Source organism: Halichoerus grypus, chromosome 14, assembly GCF_964656455.1.
Source record: "Halichoerus grypus chromosome 14, mHalGry1.hap1.1, whole genome shotgun sequence".
In the NCBI taxonomy this organism is placed as follows: domain Eukaryota; kingdom Metazoa; phylum Chordata; class Mammalia; order Carnivora; family Phocidae; genus Halichoerus; species Halichoerus grypus.
This window is the reverse complement of record NC_135725.1, coordinates 93229967-93237102: the sequence shown is the minus strand read 5'-3', so window position 1 is coordinate 93237102 and position 7136 is coordinate 93229967.

Sequence of the window (7136 nt, the reverse complement as noted above, 5' to 3'; positions counted from 1 at the left end):
GCCGACTTGCGCGCCTCCGTCGGCTCCTGGGGCCTTCCGTCCCGTCTCGAGGTTCCTGCCACCCGCTGCGTCGCCACGGAGACAGTCGCCGTGGGGACGCTGGAAGCGGGAATGGGCTCGAGGACCTGGTGCTGGGACAGAGGACGTGTGCCCAGCCACCCGTCCTCCAGGGGCCACTGCCCAGGGCCCGGGCGCCCCGCGCAGGGAGACCCGCACGGCGGCAGGAGGGGGGCAGGAGGGTCCCCGCTGGCTGGCCAGGCTGCTCCTCCCGGCGCCTCCCAGCCTCTGGGCCCCCCGGTGCCGTCCTGGGCTGACCCTGGAGGAGACGAGCGGGAGCCTTGGGAAGACGGGGCGGCAGCGGGCAGGAGGGGTCTCAGGCAGAAGGCCAGCAGGCCTGCGGAAGGGGCTTGTCCAAGTGACAGGGGACCTCACGGCTGCAGCAGGGGGGCGGCCGGGCAGGCAGGGGTTTGGGCAGTGCAGGGCTGTGGCTGCTGAGAGCCGCCGGGAGCTGGGAGCCTCTCGCCCACCCCCCACCCCCGGCTGCTCCCTTTGACGAAGGATAGGCCGGCAGGACGAGGGGCTCCAGCCCTAAGCGGAAACCACCCTTAAAAGGATTTTACACCCACCCTGCAAGGAGCCCTCCAGCCTTCCCCACCTGAGAGATGACAGGAACCTGATTGCGTGACAGGTCGTCCAACAACAAGCCCATTAAAACTCCGGTGGCTTTGTCCTCCATCACTCAGTAAACCTTGCTTCCCGGCCCACCACCCTGTGTGGTCTCCTCCATTCTTTGCAGCGGTGCCACCAAGAACCACGGAATATCCTGCAACACCTTCACTGGTCCCTCAGTCAGATGGGGGCCAGGAGGTGCCCGGACACTGCAGGGCCCCCTCTCCCCCAGCAGCCAGCCTGGGCCCAGGTCAGGGGCCAGAGCTGCAGAACCACCCTGCCCAGGGCTGCAGGGGGAAGGGGTCAGCCGGCCCCGCCCCCCACGCCGTCCCTGGCCAGCACGACCCCCCGGCTGCAGGGGGAAGGAGGGGTCAGCCGGCCCCGCCCCCCACGCCGTCGCTGCCCTGCACAACCTCCAGGCTCCGCCCAGGCCCCCCCTGCCTGGTGCTGGGACACGACTGGGCTGGGGTCCAGCACTTGGCTGCAGGCTGGGAACCCAGGGCCCCAGGACAGGCCCAGGCTGAGCAGGGAGGACCTCACATTGCTGCAGGACGGTCACTGTGGCAACCAGCATGGTGACAATGACTGTCCATCGTGTCACACCACCCCATGGGTGTGGTCCCCCATGGTCACCGAGTGCCACACCACAATCACTCCAGAGTCCCTGTCCCCACCCCATGTCCCTGTGTCCCTGCGCCCCCGTCCCTGTCCCCATGTCCTGTCAATGCCCCTATCCCTGTGTCCCTGTGTCCCCATCCTTGTGGCCCTGTGTCCCCACCTCCCCATGTCCCTCTGTCCCCGTGTCCCTGTGTCCCCGTCCCTGTGTCTCTGTCCCTGTAACCCTGTGTCCCCGTGTCTCTCGCCCTCTGTGCCCAACCTTGTGCCCTCGTCCCCCTGTCCCTCTGTGCCCACCCTTGTGCCCCCCTTCCCGTGTCTCTGTCCCCGTCCCGTGTCCTACTCCCTGTGTCCCCGTCCCATGTCCCCGTCCCTGTGTCCCTGTGTCCCCATGTCAGGTCCCTTTGTGCTTACCCTCTTGTTCCCGTCCCTGCGCCCCCCTGTCCCCCTGTCCCTATCCCTCTGTGTCCCCATCCTGTCTCTATGTCCCCAAGCTCCCGTGTCCCCGTGTCCCCGTGTCCCTGTTCCTGTGTCCTCGTGCCCGCACCCCGGGCTGTCTGTCCTCTGTTGAGTAGAGAGAAGCCCTGCAGGGTAGAGGCCAGGACAAGACGCAAGGACTCGCAGCTCTTTCCCCCGGATGGCAGCTTCTCCTCAGGCTGGTCCTACCCGCATCCCCTCCTCTTAGCCCAGGCGCCTGACCCTAATACCCCAACTGCAGACCCACGGTGCTCTCCCCTCCAAACCCTCCAGGCAGCTCCTCCGTGCCTGGGCGGCACCGGGAAGGCCCAGACAGGTGCATTCTGATGCCCTCTGACTGTCCTGCCACAGCCTGTGGCCCTGAGCGTGCGGGTACGTCTGGGGGTCCAGAAACCCCCCCTCCCAACTTCCTGGGGGGCCAACGACTTTGGGGGCCAAAGCTGGGTCTCGATCCCCCCTCCAAAGCCCACAGGCTTGGGGAGCCAGGCGCAGTCCCTCACTGCCACCTGCTCTGCCCCTTGTAGCCGTCCAAGCTGGGGCTAGGAGGCAGGAGCCCCACAGAGGCCCACGTCCTCCGGGCTCTGGCTGTGCCGCACCCCAAGTCAGGGGCACATCGGTGCGTGCGCTCAGTTACACACACTACATGATGTGCCCTTTGCCGTCCTAAAAGGTGCTTTTATTTGTCCTCACGCGTTCGTTTTTTGTTGTTGAGTTTTAGAAATGTTTAAAGACGTACACAAATCCTTTATCAGATATGTAGTTTACAAATACTTTCTCCCATTCTGTGGGTGGTTTTTTTCCACTGTTGACGGTGTCCTTTGATGCACAGAAGTTTTTGATTAAGTCCAACTTGTTTGGTGCTCATGTTGCTGGAGTCTCATCTTAGAATCCTCTCCAGTGCGCTGGAGACGCCCCTGTGTTGTTTCTAGGAGTTTTATCGTTTTTAGCTCTTTGGGTCACTGATTAATTTAGTTAATTTTTTGCATGTGGTATGAAGTAGGGGTCCAACTTTATCCTTTGCATTTCGAAATCCAGTTTTCCCATCACCATTTGTTGAAGACATCGTTCTTTTCCCTGCTGAGTAAACCTCCCACTCTTGCAAAAAATCAATTGGCCATATAGGTATGTGTTGATTCCTGGACTCTCCCTTCACGGACATGGGTCTGTGTGTCTGTCCTTCTGCCAGCACCACACTGGCCCGCATACTGCGCCTTGTAGTAAGTTTTTAAGTTGGACAATGTGTGCCCTCTAGCTTTGTTCCTTTTCAAGAATATTTTGGCTATTTGGGGCTCCTTGCAATTCCATATTCGAGGATTGACTTTTCCATTTCAGCGAAAAAGACTGCTGGAATTTTAATAGGGATTGCACTGAATTTGTAGATCACTTTGTCTACTGTTGACATCTTAAAATTAAGCATCCCTATCCATGAACAAAAGATATCCTTCCACTTATTTAGGTCTTAATTTCTTTTAGCAGTGTTTTGTGGTTTTCAGTGTACAGGTATATCACTTCCTTCGTTAAATTTATCCCTATTTATTCTGTTAGATGTTCTTTTTTTTTTTTTTTTTAAGGTAAAGTCTACAACCCAATGTGGGGCTCAAACTCATGACCCTGAGATCGAGAGTCGCATGCTCTGCTGACTAAACCAGCCAGGCGCCCCAGTTCCACATGTTATTTTAAATGGAAGTGCTTTCTGAACTTCCTTTTCGGACCGTTCATTGCAGGTGCGTAGGAATATTAATGTTTTGATTGCTGATCTAGTGCCTTGCAGCTTTCCTGAATTTATTAGCTCTAGTAGGGTTCTTGTGAACCCTCTGGGGTTTTCTATATACAGGATCATATCATGTACGAATAGAGATAGTGCTACTTCTTTCTTTCCAATTCAAATGCCTTTTATTTCTAGCAGCAGTGAAAGCAGGTATCCTTGTCTTATTCCTGGTCTTAGAGGAAAAGCTTTGTCTTTCCCTATTGAGTATGATGTTGGCTGTGGGTTCTTCATAAATGTCCTTTGTGTTAAAGAAGTTCCCTTCTACCCATAGTTTCCTGAGTGTTTCTACCATGAAAGGGTGTTGGCTTTTGTCAAATCAATTGCAGTGATCATGTATTTTTCCCACTTTGTTCTATTAATGTAGTGTACTACTTGTTCCTTTTTCCTCCAAGAGCCTGCCTTCTTTCATTCAGCACCATGTCCCTGAGGTCCATGCAAGTTGTTTGTATCAACAGCTCATTCCTTTCTATTCTGTTGTATAGATAATTGATTCCCTTATATTGAACCACGCTTGCATCCTGAGATAAATTCCATTTGATCCCGGTGTAAAATTTTTTAAATATATTGTTGGATTTGATGTGTATCTTACTAAGATTTTTGCATCATTATGCATAAGGAATATGGGTTTGTAGTCTTCTTTTATTGAAATGTATCTGGTTTTGATATCAAGGTAATATTGGCCTCACGGAATGGATTAGAGTGTTCCCTCCTCTCCATTTTCTGGAAAAGTTTGAGAAGGATTGGTGTTAACTCTCTAAAAAATTGTGTTTTGTTTTGTTTTGAAGATTTTATTTCTTTGACAGAGAGAGACACAGCGAGAGAGGGAACACAAGCAAGGGGAGTGGGAGAGGGAGAAGCAGGCTTCCCGCCGAGCAGGGAGCCCGATGCGGGGCTCCATCCCAGGACCCTGGGATCATGACCCGAGCAAAAGGCAGATGCCCAATGACTGAGCCACCCAGGCGCCCCTAAAAAATTGTTTCTAAAAAAATATATATATATATTTTTAAAGATTTTATTTATTTATTCATAAGAGAGAGAGAGAGAGAGAGGCAGAGGGAGAAGCAGGCTCCCCGCTGAGCAGGGAGCCCGATGCGGGACTCAATCTGAGTCTGGGATCATGACCTGAGCTGGAGGCAGACGCTTAACCATCTGAGACACCCAGGTGCCCATAAAAATATTTTTAAAGTAATCTCTACACCCAATGTGGGGCTTAAAATCACAATCCCGAGATCAAGAGTTGCACACTCTGACTGAGGCAGCCAGGTGTCCCAACTCTTAAAATGTTTGGTAAAACTCACCAGTGAAGCCATATGGTCCCTGGCTTTTGTTTTCTTTTTTTCTTAAACTATTGTTTCAATCTGTTTGTTCTAAGTCTTTTGAAATGTCCTATATCATCTCATGAGCTAATTTAGGTAATTCCTGTATTTCTGGTAATTTGTCCATTTAAAAAAGATTATCAGGGTGCCTGGGTGGCTCAGTTGGTTGGGCGACTGCCTTCGGCTCAGGTCATGATCCTGGAGTCCCTGGATCGAGTCCCGCATCGGGCTCCCTGCTCGGCAGGGAGTCTGCTTCTCCCTCTGACCCTCCCCCCTCTCATGTGCTTGCTCTCTCTCATTCTCTCTCAAATAAATAAATAAATAATCTTTAAAAAAAAAAGATTATCAAATTTGTTGTACAATTTTTTATAAGTTTCTTATAATCCTTTTCATTTCTGTAAGGCTTCTAGTAATGCCCCTGCTTACATTTCTGATTTTAGTTATTTGACTTCCTGCCTTTTGTTGTCACTTTAAAGATTTATCAATTTTGTTGATATTTTCAAAGAACCAACTTTCAGGGGCGCCTGGGCGGCTCAGTCGTTAAGCGTCTGCCTTCGGCTCAGGTCATGATCCCAGGGTCCTGGGATCGAGTCCCACATCAGGCTCTCTGCTCGGTGGGAAGCCTGCTTCTCCCTCTCCTCCTCCCCCTGCTTGTGTTCCCTCTCTCGCTGTGTCTCTGTCAAATAAATAAAATCTTAAAAAAAAAAAAAAAAAGAACCAACTTTCAAAAGATTTTGTGGACTGTCTCTATTGTTTTCCTCTATCTTACCTCCATTCTGCTCTATTATTTCCTTCATTCTGCAAGCTCTGGGTTTAGTTTGCTCTTCTTTTCCTAGTTCCTCAAGGTGCACAGTTTGGTGTTAATCTGAGATCTTTCTTCCTTTATTATTATTAAGTAAACTCTACGCCCAATGTGGGGCTTGAACTCACAACCCTGAAATCAGGAGTCACATGTTCCATTGACTGAGCCAGTCGGGAACCCAGTTTCTTCTCCTTTAAATGCAGGCATTTAAAGTTATAAATTTGTATTTGAGCACAGCCTTTTCTGCATCCCATAAATTCTGTATTTTGTGCTTTCACTTTCATAGATCTCAGAATTTTGAAAATTTCCCTTCTTTCTTCTCTGACCCATTGAGTGTGTTAACTTCCACATATTTTATGAATTTGCCTGTTTTCTCTGTTATTTGCCCTCTCATTTCTAGCTTCATTCCACTGTGGCTCAAAGACATTATTTTTTCAATTTTTAAAAACATATGAACACTTATTTTGTGTCCTACCATCTGGTATATCCTGGAGAATGTTCCGTGTGCACTTGAGGAGTGGACATTCTACTGTTGTTTAGGCTGCTTCCGTTGTCTGTTGGGTTGAGCGAGTTTACGGTGCTGTTTGCGTCCTCGACTTCCTTACCGGATCTTCCGCTAGGTGTTCCATCCATTTTGGAAAGTGAGTAACGAAGAATGCACCCGCCTCCGCACACCTGGCTCTTCTTCAATGCTGTCACTTTGCTTCACACGCTGTGGGACTCTGCGGTCGGGTGCACACACAACTTTATCCATCTTTTATCAATATATGGTGTCTTTATCTTTTTATCCCCATGAAAAATCTTATTTGTTCAAATAGAAACTAAGCGGCACGTGTCCTTACCTCTTGTCAGCGGCTTCCGGACCGAAGTCTATTCTGAGCCACCGCGGCTCTCTTGGGTCACGACGGACACGGAGCATCTTTCGCCATCCTTCTACCTCTGATCTGCTTGCATCTCTGGAACCACATTGAGTCTCTCCTGGGCAGCACACAGTGGGATTTTATTTTAATCCATTCTGCAAATCTCTGATTTTGGAGTTTCATCCATTTTCATTTAAGGCAATTACCACTGAGGCTTATTTCTGTCACCTCGCTCTTGTTTTCTGTTATGCTTTTTTTGTCCTTCATTTCCTCCATGAACTTCTTTTAATTTTTTTTTTACGGAACCTTTTGGATTCCCTTCTCATTTCCCTTTGCATGTATCTTTTAGATATTGTCACTGTGGCGTGGAGGTGAAATTTAACATCCTCAGTTCCTAACAATGTACTTCAGATGGACACCAACTTCACGCACTAACACACATACATGATCTTTTCAACAGCTCCAAGCCACCCCTTTACATCGTCGTCATCACAAATTATACTTTGTACACTGTGGGCCCCCGCACGTAAATTTCTAATTATTTTTTATTCATATCTTTATAGTCCCGTAGGATAAAAATTGGAGTTGCAAACAAAAACACAACACTGGTTTTTCTACTTCCCACAGGC